The 25552-nt window shown below is 40.5% G+C and overlaps 2 long non-coding RNA genes across 2 annotated transcripts in view; one reads left to right on the top strand and one right to left on the bottom strand.

Moving 5' to 3' along the window:
- The window catches only part of LOC148127649 (uncharacterized), a 58853-nt gene extending 34592 nt beyond the window's left edge, over positions 1-24261 (top strand). The window contains exons 3-5 of the long non-coding RNA XR_015744231.1: positions 596-805; positions 1200-1333; positions 23556-24261. This is a non-coding gene — a long non-coding RNA (uncharacterized LOC148127649). The remainder of the gene's footprint in view (positions 1-595; positions 806-1199; positions 1334-23555) is intronic.
- Positions 1-25552, bottom strand: part of LOC148127648 (uncharacterized) — a 76497-nt gene that overhangs the window by 24644 nt on the left and 26301 nt on the right. The gene's annotated exons all lie outside the window — the stretch shown is intronic.

Raw genomic sequence — 25552 nt, 5'->3', positions numbered from 1 at the left:
TGCTTGAAGTCATTTTCCACCAAGGGGAAATGGACAGACCATACCAAATTGGAGCTTCCTCATAAATAAACACAGTCATTTTTGGGGGTCTTAGGAAGTGTGCCTTCCTTGTCATGGCTCCTGCTCTCAGAATAAGGTTTCCCCTAAGATCCAGTCATCTCCCATCTTGATGGTATTCTGAAAGGCCATAAAGACTGGGTTAGCCTCCCAGCCCTTGAGAGAGAGCAGGTGGAACCCCATGTTGTTGTGTTTCATATAGGTTGCATAAATACATATGTTCTTGTATTAGTTGTACAATTTTGTTTATTTCTTTTATTGTATTTAGTTTTCATTGTGTTTAGAATTTGTTTTTATATTGTAAGCCACTCAAAAGTCGGTTAAAACTGGGCAATGCTAAAACTGAATGAAATAAATAGGACTGATTGACTGTCCTTCTATCTGACTGACTGGTTTGTTTTGTTTTGCTGCTTATCTCGCCTACTATTCCATTTAGCAATGGGTATGGGCATGATTGAGCTGAGAATTGTTAAAAAAAAACAGTATTCTTGTCATGCTCCAGTATATAATTTGTGTATATACCGCTGTTGTTCCCTAGAGGCTGGGGGCCAGTCTGTATTGTTTGGAAGCTGTCCTGGCCCCTTTATCCATGAACCCTCACTCCCAGAACAAATGCAGCTTGGGAAGCCAGACTCCATTTCCTTCAGCATTTGGAAGGAAACAGAAGCACTTGGAAGAATCCAGTCTAATCCATGGTACATGTTCACCTGAGGACAAAAATCCACATCCCATACATACAACATCATTGGTGAGATTTAGATTTATCTGTATTTAATTGTTATGCTCACCAGCAACTCAACACTGCTTATTTTATATTTGGGTTCTTATTGTATGTATTTCTATTTTTCCCAGTTTCACCATCCTGTTCTTTCAATAAAGCATATAGATCCACACATATGGTCTGTTTTATTGGAGGATAGGTGAGCTTAGCTACATGTCAAACTGCACACGTAGTAACTTGTAGTGAAGACAGAACAGTTCTGCATAAATTTTAAATGTTATTCATACTTTAGTCCAGTAGGTCAATATCCCAATATTTCTCCTTAATGTACTTTTAATTGGGAATATATTTCAAATATTATGAGAAGAGGGAAATATAAGCAAATTGTTCTGTTGAGGAATTCATCTTACCCATTTTTCAGAATAATTGAGGCCCTTTGCATATATGGACCTAAAGTCAGCATCCTGCCCTTCACCCAATGGCATCATGTGGCCTTCAGGGGAGTTGTGAAGCTGACAGAGGCTAAATTCCTGCCCCGGCAGAAACATTGCAAAGGTATTTTTTTCAGCATTTTTTTTGGTTGCTTTGTTCCTGCCCTATCTCAGTTTCTGGGATTTCTGCCCCGTGCCTGTCTGTTCTACACAAGCAAACAAAAGGGTGGTTTGTTCTGCTTTCCTCCCAATATTGTCTCCCAATGTGAAATGAAACAATAACCCGAACTCTAACCAATTTCCTTGATGGTTCTTCCATCCTCCTGCTTCCTCATCCATCCACACTAATATGATATGATACAGCAGCACAAGATAAGTGAGGCAATAGTAAGTGGTTTTGTGCAAATGCATAGTGAATTGTTTAGCAACCAGAATTTAATTCATATAAGTAAAATATAAATAAAAGTAAAGAAGAATTTCTCCAAGAGAAGAGATTACTATTAGACCAATATGAATCTACATTCTAGTGAGCGAATTTACTTAGAGGCTACAAAATTGGACCAGGAAGGTCCCAAATAAGTATTTTCTTCCTTTGTTGCTACAAGGTCTAATCCAAAGGACACCATTCTTAGGATTATAATAGAGAAATAGGATAACATTCAATTAATGTTAAAAGTACTAAATTTCTCAAATTTATCAGCAGCAAAAGCAAAAAGGATCAGGCCAATACCAAGAATAACTACAGGGCAAATTCAGAACAGAAAACATTAGAATAGTGTTCACTTATAATTCCCAGAAAAATCAAACGTTCTCACACATACCATCCACCATGGTGCATAAATGAACTTTCTTTGCTGCACTAGAACTTTCCTCTTCCTTAAAACCTTAGGAAAAACAGCAGCCCTGTGCATTTTGAATAAGGAAATAAGAATCAGACAAAGAAAGCAGAATAGCTGCAATAAATAGCGAAGCAAGATTTCAGCCTTTGATTTGTATTGGTTAAGAAGTTTCCAGCCACTCCAGAGTTTATGTTGTAAAACAAAGATTTCTTTGTGGGGTTAGCGAGCATAGATTTCCCTAGCAGCTGGTGCTGGAGGTAAAATAACTCTTCTGCCAGTTGTGGCCTACTTCACAGATGTCCTTTTGTTTCCCCTTTCACAGCAGCCACAATTTCTGCTAGAAGTTTCCACTCCTTTTCTCTTCTCTAATGTAGGCAAACATATGCTAAAACTCAAACCTATATACAAGCCCCAATGGTTTCACTAGAATTGGGTATCCAAAAAATAGTGATAGAAAACTTAACCTCCCCCAGTAAATTAACAGTTTGGTTGCAGTCTGTAAAAGAAAAAGAAAAAGAAAAAAAAACAAAGAGAGCTGATTAACCAACTTGTATTTTCTGCTGGACAGAAAAGAAACAAAAAGAAATGGGTAGGGTAGGAGATCAATGAGGCCAAGCACATATTTCAAGATTGCTGACATATGCAAGCCTTACATAGAGAAAGAGTTTATTTATATATTAGGGGGGAGGAATCTTCAGTCTAAAAGGAGTCCCCATTTAACATATATGGATGGAAATGTCTGCGGCTCTGGTACCAGCTTTTAATATGTAATGCCATGTGGGTTTGTTAGCATGATAATTCTACCATTGATGCATATCTATGGTAATGTGCAGGTAATTCCAATGGACCTAGAAACTCACCATATTCACATCCTTCCCTTTGGTAAGAAGTCAGACCGGGCTGAGGGATGGAATTTGATGTAATAACAGTCCTGTCAACTGATTGCTATAAAGCCCTTTTAAGGCCTCCATGGTTATTTGGCTGACAAGTGTTTCCATTTAGAAGGTGGTATGGAGGAGTGTGTGTGTGTGTGTGTTGAGTTTTTTGTTTTGCTGATAAATCTTTTTTTTCACTGTTATTTTTGGTAGGAAGAGAAATAATCTTTTAGAACTGCCAAATATCCCAAAAACATGTACAGATGGGTGGTTCTGCAGCTGGAAGCTTTAACTTTGTAGTATTTATTTAAAATACGAAAGCCAGCCCACCAAGGCTAAAACAGAGTGGGCAAAATTCACAATGTTTTGGCTCTTAAGCAAATAGCATTTGAACTTGGGGCTTTTTCCCACTGCTGAAATGTAATTTTATGCAGATGAGCTTTGCACAAAATTCATTAAATATTCTGGTGCAAGTTTCATATTTTTGTAAGGGATCTGCATAAGCACCAATTAGATCTAAAAGAATGCTACTGTAGAAAATTGCAGTGCTTATTGTTCAAGCAATCTTATATTCTGCATCTGCTTCTCTGTAATTATTATATAGGTGCATGCCGTTCAAATGCCAGCTTGCTGGCATTAGTTTATTTAAAACAGCACTGAACTTGATGAGACAGACATTTAAATATTGCAGGATTTCCTGCAGGAAAACTGTAAAGTAAAAACAAGTTGCAAGAAAAAAAATATCATTCTGATAATTATTCCCAAACTGAAATTCCTCATTTGGATCAAAATCCCAATTTTTTATTATGAAATGAAGGAAAATATGGCATGAACTCTATTTCTTTGCACAGACTTTCTTCACCCAAGATAATATATTAGCATTGTTTGCAGTGCTATGTATTTTAATGCAACTAAAGGAATGTTAAAGTCTGAAGTTTGGATACGCTATCTACTCTAATTCTGAAAACTGTGTTAAATACAGCATGAAGGTCTTAATCCATAACAGTCCAGGCCAAATTGTATTTCTGGATACAGGATTTCAGACCAACGAATTTCAATAAAGATAACAAGAGGATGGAATTAGTGTGGCATTTCTACGAAAAAGGTTTCAATCCCAAAGCATACTTGGACACAAGTCCACTAATCTCCATGGAAGTTATTTCTCTGTGTAATTATTTCTTCATAGTTATGCAAACTCAGCCTTTTGGTATATGAAACCCCCAAAGTTTATCCATTAACTTGGATTCATGCTCTAATTCTAAGGGTGAAGGAACCAAGATGTATGCCCCCAGCCAGGAGGATAAATTCTACATTCTTGTAATTGAACCCACTGTTGCTGTCTAATCGGAAAGTGACAAGATTAACAACCATCCCCTCTCCACCCTCTTGACTAAATACATTGTTTTTTTAGTTGTTCTTCATCTGAATTTCTTCATACTAATCCATAAATCCCTCTATCTTTCTTCTGAATTTATTTAGAAGACAACTGCTGGAGCAATCCATTCCCAGAACTCAGCATAGTTTCATTATTGGCACCAGTTAGCAATACAATTTAATTTACAAGAATTACTCTTCTCCTTAAGAAAATAGTTTTTTGATGTTTTCAAGACTAATAAACTTATTGTGCCATAATTATTGTGGATATCTGTTAAACTTTAAGGTGCATACAATTCTTGTTTGTTTATTGCTATAGCCAACTAACACATCTATACCAGAGGTGGTATTCAGCAGGTTCTGAACAGTTCTGGAGAACCGGTAGCGCAAATTTTGAGTAGTTCGGAGAACCGGCCAATACCTCCTCTGACTGGAGAGTTTACAGTATCCTTCCTCTGCCATGCCCACCAAGCCACGCCTACAGAACCGGTAGTAAAAAAAAATTGAATCCCACCACTGATCTATACTCTTGGTTGCTTTGGATCATACAGTTCTTAACATAAAATGATAGGTGATATTTAAAACATTTTTCTGGCAAAGATATTTATTTATTTTTCAGTGAGAATTGAATCAATCAACAATTATACCTCACAGTGGCTCTCTGCTATCTAGAGATGGAGAAATGGAATAGGATTTGTATGTATTGCAATGAAATAAGAGAAGAACGATTGATTTTCTATTTTTCATTGATCTGAAAAATTCAAAGTCTGGAATCTTTAATTGAGGAATGCCTTTATTAGAACTAACCCAGAATTCTTTAGTAGATGAGATGGTTTGCAAAGCAGGCTATAAAGATAAAAATTAAAAAGACCAAAAGCAGGTTATATTTACATTTTAGATCCAATCTCAAGATAGAGATTGTAAAATAAGCTCGTTATATAATATTTCATTACTGTATAATATAGTGCCATCAGCTTCTAACACAATTTTTATTAAACCAAATTAAAAGGTAGTAAAAGCTAGTAAATCTGTAACCCTGCACATACTAAGGAGCAGATGCACTATTAATTCCAAGTACATATTTTTGCAGTTGAGGATTAACAATTACAATAATTGTTTTCAAATTTGTCCAAGTTAAAGCAAAGTTTCTCTCTCTCCTTATCTTTCTGGCTATCATTAAAATTGGCCAATGAAAACCTATATAAACTCACCAAGTTAGGCTAAATATCCATGAAGCTGCCAGTTTTAGTTCTCTAGACATTCAGTTCGGCTGCCATATGAAAGACAGACTGGCTGGCCCCAAGCACAAGTCAGTTTTGTATGTACTAGCCCATCTGCACTAGAAAGCCCTGCAAATCATAGTCTATCACAAGAATGCTAACGAAAAACTAGTAGAAGTTAATGGACTTGGAAACAGGAAATCTAAATTTAAGTCTACTTTCTGCCATGGCAGCTTACTGGGTAACTTTGGGTGGTTATTTTCTCAGTCTAGCCTTTCTCATAGGGTTATACTAATGAGGGAAAATTGGGAGAGGCAATAGCACGCATACTGCCTTTGCTGCTGAAGGAAAGGTAGAACTCAATCCAAACTTTTATGGAAGCCAGATATAAGTGGAATAGGTGAAAATGGAAATATGTAAAGCTAAAAAGGAAAGAAATTAGTAGATGGTTTTAGAGTCAAGAAGAGGTAGATACACTTACTGGACTACCTGGAAAGAGATAGTTAAACAATGATAAGGAGAACTGACAAGTAGAAGACATTTGTAAATCAAATATAAGTCATCTGGGATGTTGTGTAGAGAAGGTAATGAAAAAGCACATAGCTCGAGGCCTTGATTCAGTTCTATCCACAAGGACATATTTGTGCAAGGAAATCTTTTTGTAGTGCACCAAAAATGCCTGGCCAAAGCAAACACCAAGTAACATTTTAGGATTTTGCAAAATGAAAGGTAAGAAGCTGGTGCATACCCATTTGAAATGACCCCATGTGCTGGGTAATTGGGAACCAGATTTAGATACTTGGGATTTTCAAAGCCTGATGGGCAACAGTCCTCCAACAAGAGTCCTAGAAAATGAAGATTGCAAATAACTAAAATAAAGATGAGATATGTATGTGATGAATAAATCAATCCACATAAACTAGTCTGCCAGCTTATATTAATACATACATACATATGTGCGCAGCAGACAAAAATATAGTACCTACTATATACTTACTCTTTATCCAGAATGATGCCGCATGTAACATTCAAGTAATGCTAACCTTCCTCTTGTACCAAGTTCTGGATTTTAATAAGGAATCACTCTGAGCAAAACTGTAATGGCAGTTCTATTTACCTGAATTGGCCCAGAAATGGATCTGTCATGCCCAGCATATAATTTGTATATATATTGTTGTTCTCTAGCCCCATCTAGAGGCCGGGGGCCAAATACCAATCTGTATTGTTTGGAAGTTGACCTTTTACCTTTTACTTCACTCCCAAAACAAGTGCATGCTGGGAAGTCAGACTCCATTTCCGTTAACATTTGGAAGGAAACAGAAGCATCAGGAAGAATCCAGTCTAATCCATGGCACATGTTCATCTGAGGACAAAAATCCATATCCCATACACACAGCATTGCGGGAGAGATTTAGATTTATCTGTATTTGTTCATTGTTATGCTCACCAGCAACACTGCTTCTTTTGTATTTGACTTCTTATTGTATGTATTGCTTTTTTTCCCTGTTTTATCCATCCTGTTCCATATCCCAAAAGAATTCTGCTAGCAGATGCGTGAAATACAGTAATTGAAACAAAATCTTTATGGAAAAAAGGAGAAAATACAACGTTCAAATAAAATGTAATATGTGGATCCCATGAATAATCAGAATATAAAAGAATGCTGAGTGAGGGGCGGATCTGCCATGGTTTCTCTTTCAGGCTACTTTTGGAGCTGCATCTAGAGGCTTCATGGTGAGCCTGAGGAAAATCACTCCTTGATAGAGAAAGACCTCAAGAAAAAACTCCTCAAGAAGAATGAAGCAGCCAGTCAGACTGCTGAGATACTGGAGAAAATCAATTCAATATTCGCAGTAAACCTGGAAGCTTCTCTGTTTTCAGAAAACTATCCTGCTCAGTATGCCCTCCAGCTAGCTCAGCTGTCAAAGCAGCTTAGAGAACTCAATCAAGCCCTTACTGTCAAGGAGGCCCCGGCTCAGAACCTGGTTCAAATTGACCATCAGTCTCAAGAGCAAGACATTTTGAAAGACATAGTATTTCTCCAAATCAGCTGGTTCAGGCTGGATAAAAGCACCCAGGAGGAAGACCTAAGCCTGGATTGGATGCAATATGTTCAAGAGAGTAGCTTCAGGCCGAGGAAACTCACCCATTCATATTTCTCAAGTGATATTTCCATGGCGTTTCTCCAAAATTACACAATCAGGCTGGGTCAAAGCACCCAGGTGATCTAAAGAGATGCTTTCTTGAAACTTTCCTCCCGAAAAGAAAGGAGGAAGACATTTTGAAAGACATGGCATTTCTCCCAAACAGCCTATTCAGGCTGGATTAAGGGACCCAGGTCTCTGAAGGAAGAATGAAGATGTACATCTTGGAAGCCTCCCAGAACAGTGCCTCATCTCATTCCTGCCACTTGCACCTATCATGCTGCTGCCCAGATTGAAGTAATGTCAAATATATTTCTTATACTAATTCTTCTTATACTTACTCTTTATAATAAAGTGTTGCATTTCAGAATATAAAAATGCAATTCAGTTCCAATCCTTCCCTGTGTTTGTGGCTTAACATGTGTCAGTTGGCACATTAACAGTAGCATATGGGTTGATCTGATGTGAGTTGCACATACAGTATGTTATGTTCAGGCCTAAAGTGTGTAATTCTTCTGGATTACTGTTGGCAGATCTCTGTGTTTCGGGGAGCTCGGATGTTCATAAATGTTATATATCCATAGGATTTTCTGTTGTGAATGTTACTGTAATATCTGAGCATTTCACAAACATTAATACATCATTGAAACATCAAAATATGGCTATCACAATATTAAGAAGTGTTTCAATAGCAGTTAGCTTCCAAGCTTCCAAGAAAAAATTGTTTGTGTAAGATCTCAAAAATTGAGACATTCTTAATCACAGAACAGAACAAACCTGGATTAACTCTGCACACTAGCAATAGCAAACTTATATACCACTTCATAGTGCTCTACCACACTCTCTAAGCAATTTATAGAGGCAGCATATTGCCCCCAACAATCTGGGTCTTCATTTTACAGACCTCAGAAGGATGGAAGGCTAAGTCAACCTTGAGCAACCTTGATCGAATTCCTGGCAGTGAACTGCATTAGCCTGCAATAATGCATTCTAACCACTGTGCCACCAACTCTTGAGTTCATGTTATTTTATGTTGCTCAGCCTAGCCTGATTAGTGTTTCTCAGGCTGATGTCACAAATTGAGATTCAGGCTTTATCAATGCAGGGGGACCCCCAAATTCCACACCAATTTAGAGAAGTACTTTCCAACTGAGTCTCAAAGATGCCACCCTACTGGACTTGTTGCGGGGGGTGGAGTCCAAAGCCACTCTATTTACCTAGGGTTGAGCTGGAACCATTTATTTCCCATCCAGAACCTCAGTCTCTAGACATTGGATAACATTGAAACAGCATCACCTACCTGACCAGGGCTAGAAAAATATAACTAGGTATCATCAGCATATTTATTATTTTATATCCCATGTCATTGTATGAGCTCACGAACCGCTTAAAGAGTTGTAGTGATAGCCTCATGTGTGTGATGTCTCCTTTGGATGACTTCTCTGACACTTCCTCAGAGGCCAGCTCGAGGGAGAATGAGATCATTCTTGGCACATTAGGAATTACTGACCCTGAATTGCCAGCAGAACAGGCTTCGTCTGGGGACAGCTTGCAGTGAAGAAGAGAGGGAGGAGCTGCCTGCTGTGGTAGATCTCAAAGCACGCAGGGCAGAGAAACAGAGGTCTGCCAGATTACTCGAGAAAAGGTCCCGCCCCCTTGATGGGCTGCACTGGGAGCTATTTAGCACAGCAGGCAGAGGGAGGCATTCCTGGAAGCAATGTGTGTGAGTTGTGAACCTCTATAACCCATGAGCTAATGTCGGTATACTTTTAAGTTTTGCCTGGTGGCTTTATGTTCTTTTACTGGACTTACTGTTTGAGCAGCTTGCTATTTGTGTTATGGACTAATTGGCTATTGCCTAGGGAATTAATTTGGGCTTGCTCGTGGCTGGCTTCAATTGAGACAGTTCTAAAGTCAGGAGAAGAGAACTGCTGGGGGAAGATAAATAAAACCCTCCATAAACCACATTGATGTGTGAGTGAGTGGGCAGCACAATAGGACAGACTCTTCCTCCACCAGCAACAGTGACTGGAAAAGAGAATCACTGCAAAACTGTGCTTCCCGATGCAAATCTCCACAGCCAGTTCAGAAGAATCAATCAGGACAGACACAAACACCTCAATTCTGAGATCACTAGAGTTCATCCATCAGCACAATCAGTGCTGTTTCCACACTATAACCTGGCCTAAACAAAGACTGGAAAGGGTTCAGATAATCTGCATCATCCAGGGCCCGCTGAGGTTGAAAGTATATGTTATTTGCTAGATCTTGTAATTTTCTCTCTTTACTATATTAGGAAATTCCAACATTCTAATCTTTATGATGGCAAAAAATTCTTTTTTTCCTCTTTTGTCTATATAGCAAATACAGTAAATTGAAACAGTTTTTTGAACTTTTTTCATTTCCTCTCCCACTCTGAATTTCTTGCCTTTCTCTTGCTAAATTAAACAGTGCTCTAAATTCTTGTAGATTACAAACTACTTGTATGTTATCTTCAAATTTTTCTCGTGCTGCCTTCCTCAGCCACTGTTCTTTTTGAGTACCTTATACACCATTACTCTCAAAGACTATTTAATCAGTTGTGTGCTGGTTAGACAATATATAGTGTGCTGGTTAGACAGTATATAGTGTGCTGGTTAGACAGTATATAGTTAGTTTGGGAATCCCCTTAAGGGAATACTCCATGGGAGATGCAGTTAATGCTTCCTGGGAGATGTAGTTCATGTCACTTGATCAGTGGTGGTATTCAATTTTTTTTACTATCGGTTCTGTGGCTATGGCTTGGTGGGCGTGGCAGGGGAAGGATACTGTAAAATCTCCAGTCAGAGGTGGTATTTGCTGGTTTTCTGAACTACTCAAAATTTCCGCTACCGGATCTCCAGAACTGGTCAGAACCTGCTGAATACCACCTCTGCACGTGATCACATCTATAATCCTGATTGGTCACTGAATTTACCTCGGGTTGGGCTGAGGGAGTTTTGGGCATTCTTACCTGGACCCCAGCATCATGCTGGAGTCTTCCTTTGCTATATCATTATGGGATGAAGATAACCATCTTTTCACACTATGGAGGTGACAATGCAAAGATTGGACATTAGATGAATCTCTGTGAGTTATACCTTGAGGATGCCTGATATAATCCAATAAAGTAACTTTGTATGGAAGCCTTTGTAGCGTTGAACTGTTTATCTCAGGACTTTTGGGAAGATTACCTGGGACAAGAAAAGTTGTATGGATTATTAATCATACCTTTGTTTAGAACTTCTAGACCACATCAGCCTTTTTAATCTTCCGTAACGTTAAAAATCTGATAAGTAATATGGGAAGACCCAGAATATATTACAATCCCCAAATTATCCTAACATAGAGGATCAAGGTGATAGAAATACAGGAAAGTAAGTAGTTGTCTGTGTCTGATAAATATATATTTGAATTATAAAAATAACTTAATGATTAGTATTATTTAGTTAATATACTTTGGTTATTGTTGAACAAGCTACAAATGAATATACACTTAAATTGCAAAAGAAAAACTTACAATTCTAAATTTGGTTGGTGAAAACGATGTATTAAAATAGGATTTATTCCCCAATTCTGACTTTTTAATCAGCTTATTAATATACTACAGTAATAGAGAACCTCAGCAATTTCCTGAGACAGAACAAGAGAAGGTTTTTCTTTATCTCTGTGCAACATAAAGATACACATTTTCTTCTATTCAAGGAACTCCTGTCAAAGCAGAAGTGAACAATATATGTACACATACATTTATAACCCATTCCTCCATGGTCCTTTTGTGTGAAAATACAAATGAAAGCTGTTAACAGTGTGATCTTTATGTCATTCACTGGAGCTCCTTCAATTTATGAATGACAGATCCTACATATTCTTAGTAGAAACAGCCAAAGGAAGGCTGTAGACTTCCCCTCCCTCTGTGTGTATTTAGAAAAGTCTTCACAAAGCAAATTGCTAATACTATTTTCAGCAGGCAGTTAAGATAATACTATATATCAGTCTCTCTCAAAGAATTAGAATAACCATATGGCAAGGGGTGGGGAAAGTAGGCAGAGAATAAATGTTATGTGGACTGTAAATTAATGAAATATATATGAATGAACAAAAATCACCATTAAGGAGGATGCATACTTTTCCTGTATAGCATTTCAATACTGAAAATATTAAAATATATATGCAATTAAATAGTTAGAAAGAATTTGGGAGGGAGGGTAAGTCAACTCCAAGGAAGTTTGACTAATTCCATCCTTTCAGGCCAAAACTTGAAACAAAATAAATCTTGCTACTGTCACATCTGAACCTATATTGGATCTTAGCTGAGTCAGTCGGCTTTAATCAAAGTGCTCTTTTATTTTGGCCTGTGGTAGCAGCTTTTCCCCTTACATATTGCAAGTACAAAAACTGTTTGCAGTGAGGCAGATCTATAAATCAAAGTATGTTTGACCTATAACTATCATGCACCTGGTGCAATAAGCAAAGCATCTCATAGAGGTGAATTAATCTGCACATTTTTAATGGCTGTTGTCTTCAAATTCTGCTTGTGAACTTCCCAGTTGTTTTTGGATAGCCACTTTGAGAAATAGGATGCTAGACTATAGCATGATTCTTCTGACATTTTAACCAAAGTTATATTTCATCACCAGATAAATTTTGATCTTCTTAGATAAATTTAGCTGTTTAAACTTTTGCCATTGGACAGTCATTGACCCATCAACAACTACACTCCCTCTGTCAGTGCCTTTGAAAACAAGTATTACCAAAAAGTGTATGCTACTGACTACTGATCAACCACCCACAAGCCTGAAGACTATCCCCCTAAAGTGGACACAAGATGCTTCAATTTATGATCAACAATGCCCATAATCACTTGGAAAAATACCAATGCATCATCAATGAACAGAAAGCTGAGTGCCTCAACATTATTGGACAAAACCTGATGGACTCTTTGAAATAAGTGATCAACAGAAAATCTGACAAGTTTGGGACCCAAAAATGTAATACCCTACAGAATAAATTTACAGCAATCACCCCAAAGCTACAAGATCACAACTCTAACCTGTGGATCAAAAATTTATCTAGCAGATCCCTGTCACATGATGAAAAGACTATCCTCACACACGGCCTTAATTTCAATCACAAGGACATGGACTCAATTTTCTAGCCAACTCTGAATCCATATTGAAATCCAACAAGCTCAGCCATGACATACAAGAGTACATCAGGCAGAGAATCATCCCAAACATACAACAAAGTAAACATAATAAAACATTCAACCAGAAAGAGAAGGTATTAAGGAAACTGAGACAAGAAGAAAGCATTATCATCCTACTGGCAGACAAAGGTACTGTCAGTGTGTGCTCCCTTCAAAATCCAAGAAAGAAATACCCAGACTCCATGGATCAGAGCAAAGTTATTCTTTTACTGGAAAATGAAGAGGAAGCTACAGATGGAATTCCGAAACTGAGAATTTGGCGCGCAGATCACACATACAAAGAAATTGAATTGTTCCCACCCCCCGAAGTCCAGAAGTCTCTTCCAATTAAAAGTTCTGAATATGATCATGTGGGCATCTTCAGGTGGTGATGAGGCCTCTGTCCGTTGACCTTGACATATTTTGATAAGACATCGCAGCTGCGCAAAAAGAGATAGAGGCTAGCAAGGAAATGGAAAGTTGAAAAGAAGAAATCATACACCCTCTCCTTTTGCTTACCCACAGTAAAGGAATGCAAAACACCTCCAGCTCTCTTCCCCCCACAATTACCCCTCCCCCCGTTGCTAATGACAGCCGAAAGAATTAAGCCTAGCAGTAGAGAAGATAAAGTAGGTAGGATACGGGAGAAATAAATGAGATAGATAGCAGTTAGGGTACCCGAAGAGATCTTGAGGCTGACATTCGGACCCCCCTAGAAAAAGGACTCTGAGGATAAAATAATGAAATACCTGGAGGAAGCGAATGATAAAGCAATTGGAGAGGAAGAGATAGAATTATTAAACCAAAATATAACATGGTCCGAACTGAAGTCAGCAATAGAGAAGCAAAGTAACAATAAAGCACCAGGACCGGACGGGATACCGGTAGAACTTTACAAAATTATCATAGAACAAATTGGACCACTGATGTTGGATGTATTTAATGAGGTACTCTTAGCAGCCAAGATGCCGGACTCGTGGAGGGGAGCCTTAATTTCGCTGATCCCGAAGGAGGACCTAGACCACAGACTTATTAATAATTATAGACCAATTTCGCTCCTGAATGCAGATTACAAATTATTCTCTTCTATAATAGCCAATAGATTAAAACAGGTTTTAAACACTTATATCCATGAAGATCAAAACGGATTTCTCCCATTTCGACAAATTAAGAATAATTTAAGAACAGTGATAGACATTTCAGAATACTATGAAGCCCACCCGGAAAAACAATTTGCATTTATGTTCTTGGATGCTGAAAAAGCATTCGATAATTTAAATTGGCATTTCTTAATTCAAAAAATATATAATATGAATCTTGGCACCAGATTTGAAAATGTCATCACTACAATTTACCATACTCAACAGGCAAACATTCTAATAAATGGGGAACAAACTGGCCCGATAAAAATAGTAAAAGGGGTAAGACAGGGTTGCCCTCTCTCTCCTCTGCTTTTCATATTCGCCCTAGAATCTCTTCTGACGTACATTAGGCAAAATTTGAGAATTAGAGGTTTGAGGATCAAATCAGAAGAATATAAAGTACAGGCTTTCGCTGATGATTTGGTTTTTTTTCTGGAGGAGCCCATAGAAAAAGGACACAACTTATTAGAAGAACTAGAACGATTTGGAGAAGTCGCGGGATTTAAAATAAACAGGGGAAAAACAAAATTAATGACTAAAAATTTAACAGGAGACCAGAATAAAGAGCTAGAGACAACAATGGGAATACAAGTGACAAAAAAAAATTAAATACTTAGGAATTTGGCTAACTCCACAAAGCAAATCGTTAAAAGAAAACAATTATGACAAACTTCTCCAACAATCTAAGAAAGACTTAGATTTCTGGAGCAATTTACAACTTTCCTTATTGGGCAGGATTGCTTTGATTAAGATGAATATTCTGCCAAAATTTCTATATTTATTCCAGACAATTCCAATCAAACTAAATAAAAAATTTTTTATGGAACTAAACAAGATAACATTGAATTTCATTTGGCAGGGGAAAAAAGCTAGGATTAACGTAAAAGCCCTACAAGATCTGAAAAGCAGAGGAGGGTTAGCCTTGCCAAACTGGGAAATATATCATACGGCAGCCACCCTACTATGGATAAAGGATTGGATAAACCTAACCAACAAAAGAACACTAGTATTAGAAGGCCACGATATGCAGAAAGGATGGCATGGCTTTCTGTGGGAATCTGGGAAACCCAGGCAATCATATTTCCATAGGCATCTTATCAGGGACTCTTTATTAACTAATTGGAAAAAAGTACGTAAAAAACTTTATCTAAAAATACCGATTTGGCTATCTCCAATGGAAGCGATAGTACACCCTAATAATCTGGATATAACCAAAATGATTAAGTACGAAAATTTATTAGACCCACAAGGAAAGTTGAAAACACGACAGGATCTACAAGAGCGAGGATTTATAATTGATCAGTGGGTGTACCTTCAAATTCATAGTAAATACAAACAAGACATTAAGGAATTTGAAATCTACAATAAATTACAGACTCTAGACAAAATTCTACTAGGACCAAGTAAAAAAAATATATCTAAATTTTATAAATATTTATTAGAAACAGAACTAGAACAAGAAATTGTCAAGGGAAATATGATTGCTTGGAGCAGAAATGTGGGTAGGAGCATTACCCTAGCAGAATGGGAAAAGATCTGGAACAGGAACATTAAGATCACAAAATCAGCAGCTTATAAAGAAAACTTATATAAAATGTTTTATAGATGGCACCTGCCCCCTTCGAGATTGGCGAAGATGCACCCCAACACGAGCCCCAAGTGTTGGAAATGTCAATACATAGAAGGTACCTTCTTCCACATGTGGTGGTCATGTAAGGAAACCCAGAAGTACTGGCAAAAAATTAGGCACTGGCTAGAGGAAATAACCATGGAACAAATTGAGTACAAACCAGAGTCCTTTCTTCTAGGAATTTTTGATAAACAAATATCCAAAAATCAAGTATATTACAATCCATATCTTAACCGCGCCAGACTGGCATTTGCCCAGTGCTGGAAACTACCCTCTATCCCCACTGAACTTATGGTTATTCAGAAAATTTTACAATGCACCGAAATGGACAAACTAACCCAAGCATTAAAAAATAAAGAATCTTCAACCTATTATAGCAATTGGAATCCTTTGTACATTTGGCTTAATCAAAGATAGACCACCTCTAAGGAAACTAAGGCCGAGGCCTCCGAGGCAGAGATAAAGAAAAGCACTGCCGACGATAGTTTGGAAGAAGAAAAGACCTTACAGACAGTCACAAAAATATGCTTTTATCATAAGTGTTTTCTCTACTTTTGTTTTCCCCACTTTCCCCCCCCCTTCCCCTCCCTTCCCCTCTTTCCTCTCTCAAGCTTTCCTATCTTTCCCTCTTGGCCTATGACAAGACCTGTTCATCTTTTTGTTGTATATAATTTGTAGCTGTGTTGTTGTTGTTTTTTAAAAAGTAAAACTAATAAAGTTTATTTAAAAAAAAGAAAAAGAAAAAGGACATTAGTCCCTGTAAGAGAGAACAAAAAAATACGTTAAGCATTGCATACATTTCTATGGTTTATCAGGATACTTAGCATAAAATTTCTTTAGCAGTTCCGGGGCCCTAATGTCTTTTTCGTTCACCCACTCAGCATGAGATGGGGGAAAATGTTTCCAAGCTACAAGATATTGTAGACGACCCCTCCACTTCCGAGAGTCCAAAATCTCTTTAATCTTGAAATGTTGTTCACCCTCAATCAACAATGGCACGGGGGGATCAGTCTGGGTCAGTCTCAATGTACAGGTATGTTCGGGTTTTAGCAGGCTAACGTGGAAAACGGGATGAATGCGACGAAGAGTTTTTGGTAGAGTCAATTGAACCGTCACAGGATTCACAATCCGCTCAATAGGGAAAGGCCCCACGTACTTAGGACCCAACTTTTTTGATTTCTGAGTGGTTTGCAGATATTTGGTTGAGAGGAATACTTTGTCGCCTACTTGATACGACTTTTGTGGGGCTCTCTTCTTGTCTGCAAACTTCTTATGGGATTGGTGCGCCTCGTCCAGAGCTTTACGAGCGACTGGCCAATTGAGTTGAAGTTGAGATATCCAGTCGTCCAATGACTGGACATTGGGTTTCTCACGAGGGAGTTCAGGTATGGGTACAAAATCTTGCCCCGTGGCCACTTTGAAGGGGGTAAAACCAGTACTGCTGTGAACAGAATTGTTATACGCCACCTCCGCAAAAGGTAGTAGATCCACCCAGTTGTCTTGCTGATAATTTATGTAACACCGGAGATATTGCTCTAACACCCCGTTAGTCCTCTCACAGGCCCCATTAGTTTGGGGGTGGTGGGCGGAGCTTAAACCCTGGGTGGAGCCTATTAACTTCAAAAATTCCCTCCAGAAGTTCGAGGTAAATTGAACCCCTCGATCAGAAACTACACGCTCAGGGACACCATGCAGTCTGTAGACATGTATAATGAACAGTCTGGCTAACGACTTCGCCGAGGGAATCTTGGAGCAAGGTATGAAGTGTGCTTGCTTGGAAAACAAGTCGGTCACCACCCAGATGACTGTGTGCCCAGCACTCTCAGGTAAATCTACTATAAAGTCCATGGAGATTTCCTTCCAAGGGGCAGTTGGTCTGGCCACATTCTGCAACAGACCTGGAGGCTTACCAGGAGGTCTCTTGGCTGAGGCGCAGACTGGGCAGCTTGCTACGTAAGTTTCAATGTCTTTTTTCAATGAGGGCCACCAGAACTGCCGCTTCACCAGGTGCAAGGTCTTCACGAAACCAAAGTGACCCGCTGCCTTGGAGTCATGAGTCTGTTGTAACACTTGGCTCCTCAATGTTTGTGGTACATACAGCTTTGCACCCATCCAGGCTAAACCATCTCTAACGGTGCAGTTATTCGCATTTGCCTGGAACTACTCATCTGTTTTCAGAGCTTCTTTAAATCGCTCGATCAAGTCATTGGACAGATCTGCCTCTTGTTTCCTCTTTTGCGCTCTGGTGACCACTGGTGCAGCCAGCTGTGTGGTGGGCACAATCGGACTTATCACTTCTTTTCGAACACTGTTGTATTGTGGCATTCTAGATAAAGCATCCGCCATAAAATTCTTTCCTCCTGGGATGTATTTCAGAAAGAAATTGAATCGCTTGAAGTACTGGGCCCACCTAACTTGCTTAGGAGATAATTTCCGAGGCGTTTTTAAGGCCTCCAGATTTTTATGGTCAGTCCATACCTCAAATGGGTGCCTTGCGCCTTCCAAAAATGCCTCCAAGTCAGTAAGTAGGGCCCAACAGACTGCAAAAGCTTCTTTCTCCCAGACAGCCCATCTACGTTCAGTGTTAGTTAATTTATGGGAGGCGTAGGCACACGGTTGTAGTGTCCCCTTCTCGTTTAACTGAAGTAAGACCGCTCCTACGGCCACATCGCTTGCATCAGCTTGGATCACGAAAGGGGCGTCCATGTCTGGATGCTTTAGCACTGGTTCTGCAGCAAATAGTCTTTTTAGCTTCTCAAAAGCGGCTTGGCACTCCATGGACCAATTCAACGGCTGGCTGGGCTTTGGCTTCGCTTCTCCCTTTGTTTTTAGGAGGTTGGTGATAGGCATGGCTATTTTAGCAAAACATGGGATGAATTGCCGGTAAAAGTTGGCAAATCCAAGGAAACTTTGAAGCTGTTTACGGGTTCTTGGTGGGGCCCAATCCAATACGGCTCGTACCTTCTCCAGGTCCATCTCGAGGCCCTCGGGTGAGATACGATATCCCAGGTAGTCGATTTTTTCTTGATGGAACTCACATTTGGACAATTTGGCATACAATTTGGCAGCACGCAGTTTGTGCAACACGGACCATACCAGTTTCACATATTCGTCTCTAGTCTTCGTGTAGATAAGGATATCGTCCAGGTAGACCAAAACCCCCTTGTATAAATGTTCGTGGAGCACCTGGTTGATCATTTGCATGAAAACAGCTGGTGCCCCCTGTAGGCCAAACGGGAGAACATTGAACTGGAAGCAACCCATCGGGCAGTTGAATGCAGTTTTCCACTCGTCTCCCTCTTTAATTCGGATTCGGTAGTAAGCCTCCCTCAAGTCCAGTTTTGTGAAGATCTTCCCCTTGGCCAGGTGGGCTAACATGTCCTTCATTAGAGGAAGGAGGTACACGTTCTCCACGGACACCGCGTTCAGGTTTCGATAGTCCACCACCAAGCGCTTGGAGCCATCTTTCTTCTCGCGGAACAACACAGGGGCTGCCACTCGAGGTCTGGCAGGTTGGATGAAACCCCGTTTCAAGTTCTTGTCAATAAACAATCTCAATTCCTCCAACTCCCTTGGGGTCATCGAATACATCTTTGGCTTCGGGAGCGTCACCCCCGGTAGAAATTCAATGCTACAATTGGTTGACCGATGGGGAGGGAGCTCATCGGAGGCCTCTTCGCTAAACACCTCTCTTAGGTCCCAGTACTCTTTCGGGATTTTCTCCTCCCCCTCTATGCGCTCGGCCCCTGGGGAAGCTGTCTCAGCAGGGGTTTGGGGCTTCGGATGGGGATTCTCCCCAGTTCCCGGGGGGGTTTGCTCCTCCCCTTCCAGGAGCCGGTCGGTACGAATCCGTATCCACCCCTCTCTCCAGTTCACTTGGGGATTCCATTTCCGAAGCCAGGGCAATCCCAAGATTAGGGACTGTTCCATCCCGGGAGCCACAATAAAACACAGGGTCTCGCTGTGGGTTCCCATGGTCATCTCTAGGGGTTCCGTTATAAAACGTGCAGGGCAACCTCCCGCCTCAGACCCATCCAATTGGCAAAAGGATATGGGCGTTCTCAAATTTCTCAGTCTGATGCCCATGCCCTTGACTACTTTCATGCTAATTAGGCACCTCGTGCAACTCGAGTCCAATAAGGCCAGCATTTCCCCTTCGGTCCCCGAGGTGGGCACCCTTAACTTAATTGGGATGGTAAGGGTCCCCCAGTTAGGACTTACTGGGACGTCGTCTTCCGAGTCAGTCTCACTCTCGTCGGGAGGAGTCGGAGGTCCCAGCTCTTTTTCCGCTGGGGGAGCGACCTCTACAACCTCCCCTATCTTTAGCCCGGTTTCGCGAGGCCTGGTTGGGGAGGTTTCGGGCTTCCTCCCTGGGCCCCGTCCTTTCTTTGGATCTGGTTTGACCCGACAATCCACAATCCGGTGGCCCTCCTTCCCACAACAAAAGCAGGCAGTGGATTTGGCCCTTGCCGTCATCCCTCCCTTTCGGGGTTTAGGGGTCTCTCGGAGCCGGGGGGGGAGCAGGTTGCTCCATGCGGGGCCTCCTCTGCGTCTGCTTCGGGCTAGATCTATTTCCACTTCTTCCGCTAGCAGGTACCACAACTGCAAGTCATGTGGATCCCTTCTGGAGATGCACATGTGGTATACCTCTTCATTTAGGCCATCTTTGTAGGCTTCTATTAGAGCCTCCTGGGACCAGCCTTGGATGCGGTATGCCAGCTGTCTGAACTCTTGGGTGTAGTCAGCAACTGATCTCCCCCCTTGAGTTATGGTTTTCATTCTGATCCTGGCCCTTCTCTCTGCCAGAGGGTCTTCAAACCTCCTCCTCAAAGCAGTCATGAAAACATCAAGGCTTCGCAGTTGGGGGGAGTTATCATTATACAAAGTCACCACCCAGTCTGCTGCCAACCCCTCCAGGGTCCTGGTAACACATCTCACTCTGGCTGCTTCAGAGGTAAACTCCCTTTCATATTCTGCCATATAGCTTCCGACCTGTACCAGGAAAAACCCCAAATCCTTGGGATTTCCTCCAAACTTCACATCTAAGGGGGGCAGGTGGCATCTTCTAGGCATTACACCCATTGCTGGGGCTCCCCGGGTGGCGGCTGGTTGTTGCGCTGGCATGGGCTGGGCTAGGGGGGTGGTGGCAGCCCGACTTCCCCAGGCTGAACTCACTCCCCCTTCCCCCTCATATGTTGGAGTCCTGCCGGGTTTCTCAGAAGCATCCATAAAGCTTTTCCCAGCTTGATTCAGCCTGCATTCCATTTCCTCCCCCTCTTGCCACAGCCGTTCCCTTGCACTTCTTCGACTTACAGTGATTCCAGGAGGGGGGGGTCTTCCGGATCTCTCCATCCAACTCCTAACGACCATCTGGGCATCTCAGCTGGGGTTTCTTCCAGAGTAAAGTCGGCCAACAAGTCGGCGGCTGGCATCTCTGGTAACAGCATTGGCTGCCCCCCCGCAGCTCCCTGGTCATCTTCATCGCTGGCTGGAGATGACATGATGTGAAACCCCCTCGGAAGAAAAGTTGGTGTTTTCTCCGGGTGGGCTGATGGTGAGTTTCGGAATAATGTCAGTGTGTGCTCCCTTCAAAATCCAAGAAAGAAATACCCAGACTCCATGGATCAGAGCAAAGTTATCCTTTTCCTGGAAAATGAAGAGGAAGCTACAGATGGAATTCCGAAACTGAGAATTTGGCGCGCAGATCACACATACAAAGAAATTGAATTGTTCCCACCCCCCGAAGTCCAGAAGTCTCTTCCAATTAAAAGTTCTGAATATGATCATGTGGGCATCTTCAGGTGGTGATGAGGTCTCTGTCCGTTGACCTTGACATATGTTGATAAGACATCGCAGCTGCGCAAAAAGGGATAGAGGCTAGCAAGGAAATGGAAAGTTGAAAAGAAGAAATCATACACCCCCTCCTTTTGCTTACCCACAGTAAAGGAATGCAAAACACCTCCAGCTCTCTTCCCCTCACAATTACCCCTCCCCCCGTTGCTAATGACAGCCGAAAGAATTAAGCCTAGCAGTAGAGAAGATAAAGTAGGTAGGATATGGGAGAAATAAATGAGATAGATAGCAGTTAGGGTACCCGAAGAGATCTTGAGGCTGACAGGCACACTGATTGTGATAATGGACAAAACCAATTATATCAACAAAGCTGAAGACCTGCTAAATGACCCCAATATCTACCAGATAATGGGCAATAACTTGATGAAACATCTCGAGAACAAAATAAAAAACACCCTGAAAAAAATGGAAAATGGAAGAAAATAATTGTGACAGAAAGGAGGTACTCACAGCCACAAGACTCCAACTATACCCAGATTGTGTGGACTTCCAAAAGTATACAAAGATGGAGTCCTTCTTTGCCCAATAGTATCGCTACCCAGAGCACTGGCCTACAGGTTAGTGAAAGTCCTACGAAAAAGGCTCCACCACCTCATTAAGGACTCAGGCTCAATAAAACTCATCAGAACAGTTTCTTCAACTAATCAAGAACACCAAAATCAGCAATAAAAAAATCATGGTTTCTTTTGACATCACTGCACTATTTACTTTGATCAACATTGACCTAGCCAAACAAACTATTTGTAGCTTGCTCTCAAAACACCAAGACAATGAAGAGAGCACACCTACAGAACATCCCATGTCTACTGATGCAGTCATGAAACTTCTGGAACTATGTCTCACAACACACTTCAAATTTAACAGCAAAATCTACAATCAAATATAAGGCACACCAATGGGATTGCCCATATTCAGCTTGACAGCAGAGGCAACTATGCAATGACTTGAACTCATAGCTCTACCTATTATTTAACCAAAATTTTGGGTATGTTACATTGATGACACTTTTTGTCATCATCGAACCCTCCAAGCTGGAAGAAGCATACCACCTACTCAACAACATATTCACAGAAATCAAATTCACATGAGTAGAAGAAAAAAAGAGCAACATTTTCTATTCCTCGATGTCGATATAAGAACACTGAACAGTGGTGAACTAGCAACCTGTGTTTACCAGAGACCAACACACAGATCAAATCCTTGACTTGCCAGAAATCACCTAACTCTGCAAAAGAAGAGCTACATTCAAACTCTCTTTAAAAGAGCCAAGACACATTGCAGGACCAAATCCCTAAGAAAAGCAGAAGAAAATCTTTTTTTCAATGTCGTCTTTCTTCATAACAACTAGCCAAAAAACTTCATATTCCAATACAGATCGCCCAAACCTTGCCGCACCACACAGCCAACCACACGCAGGACATAAACAAACCTTACCATAACTCAAAGGGGTATCAGAAATGGTGGCCAGAATTCTATACTACTGGGAATAGTGGTGGCTCACAAACAGACACCTACGTTCAGACTAGAGTGTTCAGAACCAAGGGCAAAGTACAGAAAGAAGAAAACAGCAACATAATCTACAAAATCAAATGCAACAAACTGCGACCAATTTTAGATTGGGCAAACAAGACAACTGTAAACAAGAATCCATGAACATCAACTAGCAGCCAACCAACATGACCACAAATCCTTGATCTTGACCCATATGAACATCAACCAGCATCAATTCGACTGGGATAGAACAAAAATAATTGGCCATGACACCACATACCACATTTGTTTGTCAATTCTACAAATGGCAAGTATTAGAATGATAGATGCGTTAACATATTATAATATGATGGTCAGAAACTATTATACAACACTAGCACTGTTTAAAATAATGTATATGTTATTTTGTTTTTACTTCTGTTTTATGTCAATTGGAATGCCCGGACAATTACACTGTATTCAATATATTTATATGTAAGCAATAAAAAATATATTTTAAAAAAGATCAAATAAAAGCAGATGAGAACTGAAACAAGAAGCTTAATCAATGTCCTGTTGATTATGTTATCTAGCCTGGTGATGAAACATTCGGAAGCTAATCAGCAAGCTTGGAGAAAGCTGAACAAACGGAGAAAAGAGTGGAAGAGGTTGATCATAGACTTACATTGGTAGACAAACACCAGGAGAGAACAATAGTCCTGTTAAAAATGGATAAGGCAGTCTACTATTTACATTTCCAGAACATTGAAGAAGAAAAAGGAGATGATTTGGTGGAAACAATGGCAGAATTGTTGGCAAATGTTTTAGACAGATCGAAAGAAAAGGTGCTTGACAAGATAGATGAAATACTTAGAGTCTATACTAGATATGCAACAAGCAATAGACTTCCCAGAACATACTGCAGAGAATAAGAGATGAACCCATAAAATATAAGGAGAAAGAAATAGTGGTTCTAAAACAGATTCCCAGGAGAATAAGAAAGACAAGAAGGGATTACCAATTTTTCACAGAACAGCTTATTAAGAATGGAGTAAATTTTACATGGCTGATACCAGAGGGAATATTGGAGACTTGGATGGAGCCAAGACATAGATTAGATACTCTAGAAAAACAGAACAATTTTATGAACACTATTTTGGAACATAAGAAGGAGAGAGAATAAGAGGAGAAAAGGAGGATAGACAACAAGAGGAACCTATAGAAGAGAGAGATATGGATGAAAGAGATGCAGAGGAAATAGCAAAGAGGGAGGGGGCAAAAGCAAAAGAACAGAATGAAGTAAGAACAACAGACCTGTCAGGCTCCGTGAGAATCGGCACCTGACAGCCATGGCATCTGCAGTCTCGGGAAGAATTGGCACTTCCCGACATCACTGAGGGCAGCCAAGCAGCAAGGGATGTGGAACCTCGGGTAGGGGAAGCCCTGACATAGTGGCAACGCTGATTGATCTGAATATTGAATTGATCTGAATATCAATGGGGGGTGACAGGGGGATCCTTAATGGCAGTGTTTGAAGGGGGAATCCTTAACAGGGTTTGGACATTTTTTGGCCAGAACACCTGGGGGAGGCTTCCAGAACTTCAGCTGAGAGAAGGTTAGCACTGCCGTTTGTGTCGTGGGTGGTTCATACCGATATACATGTTCCTCTTTTGTGTAAATGTTTCCACCAAAAATATCCTATGAAAAAGGGTGGAAGCCAATAAAGGTAATTGTAACATTTACATTCCTATGTTTATTCCACTAAGTAGATCTATGGTAGAGGGGGCAGCCTGTCGGGCTCCGTGAGAATCGGCACCCAACAGCCACGGCGTCTGCAGTCTCGGGAAGAATTGGCACTTCTTGATGACATCACTGAGGGCAGCCAAGCAGCAAGGGATGTGGAATCATGGTTGGGTGTGGGAAGCCCTGATGTAGTGATTTACTAATGATCTGAATGTCAATGGGGGAGGGGGTGACAGGGGGATTCTTAATGGCAGTGTTTGAAGAGGGAAATCCTTAATAGTGGGGTTTGGACATTTTTCGGCCAGAGCACCTGGGGGAGGATTGGAATGGGAATAATGTTGGATTGGGAATTAGCTGGGAATCAGAGATAGGAAGGTGAGTGATGTAGGATGCAGGGTTTATGGAAGGTTAGATATAATAGGGCGATTGGGAAATAAGCATAGGGCAGAGTTAGAGGCGTGTAGGTGAGTGAAATAAGGGGATAAATTACACTGGAAGGCAGACACTTTCAGTGCTAATCTGGACTGGAATAAACCATTCTTACTGACTACTATGTACATAGAGGAATAAAGATACTTCAAACTGACTCCTATTTCCATCTACGGTTTCCACAACTTCAGCTGAGAAGTTCCATTATTTATAAGTGAATAATGGAAGGATAAATAAAGTTATTTTCCATTATTATAAATGGATTGACCGCAAACATTTCTTCTTTATTGCTACAATAAAGTTTTATTTACTTTTGATGCTCTTTATCTATACGCAACCAGATGAGATGTTCCAGAATTGTGAGATCTGTCTTTTTTTCTCTTTTTGACAGAGATTCTTATATCACTTTGCATAACTT

This window comes from Pseudonaja textilis, chromosome 1 (assembly GCF_049901715.1).
Source record: "Pseudonaja textilis isolate UNSWEBS1 chromosome 1, rPseTex1.2, whole genome shotgun sequence".
NCBI lineage: Eukaryota > Metazoa > Chordata > Lepidosauria > Squamata > Elapidae > Pseudonaja > Pseudonaja textilis.
Note: the sequence above shows the minus strand (reverse complement) of the source record. Positions and strands in the feature narration are given on the sequence as shown.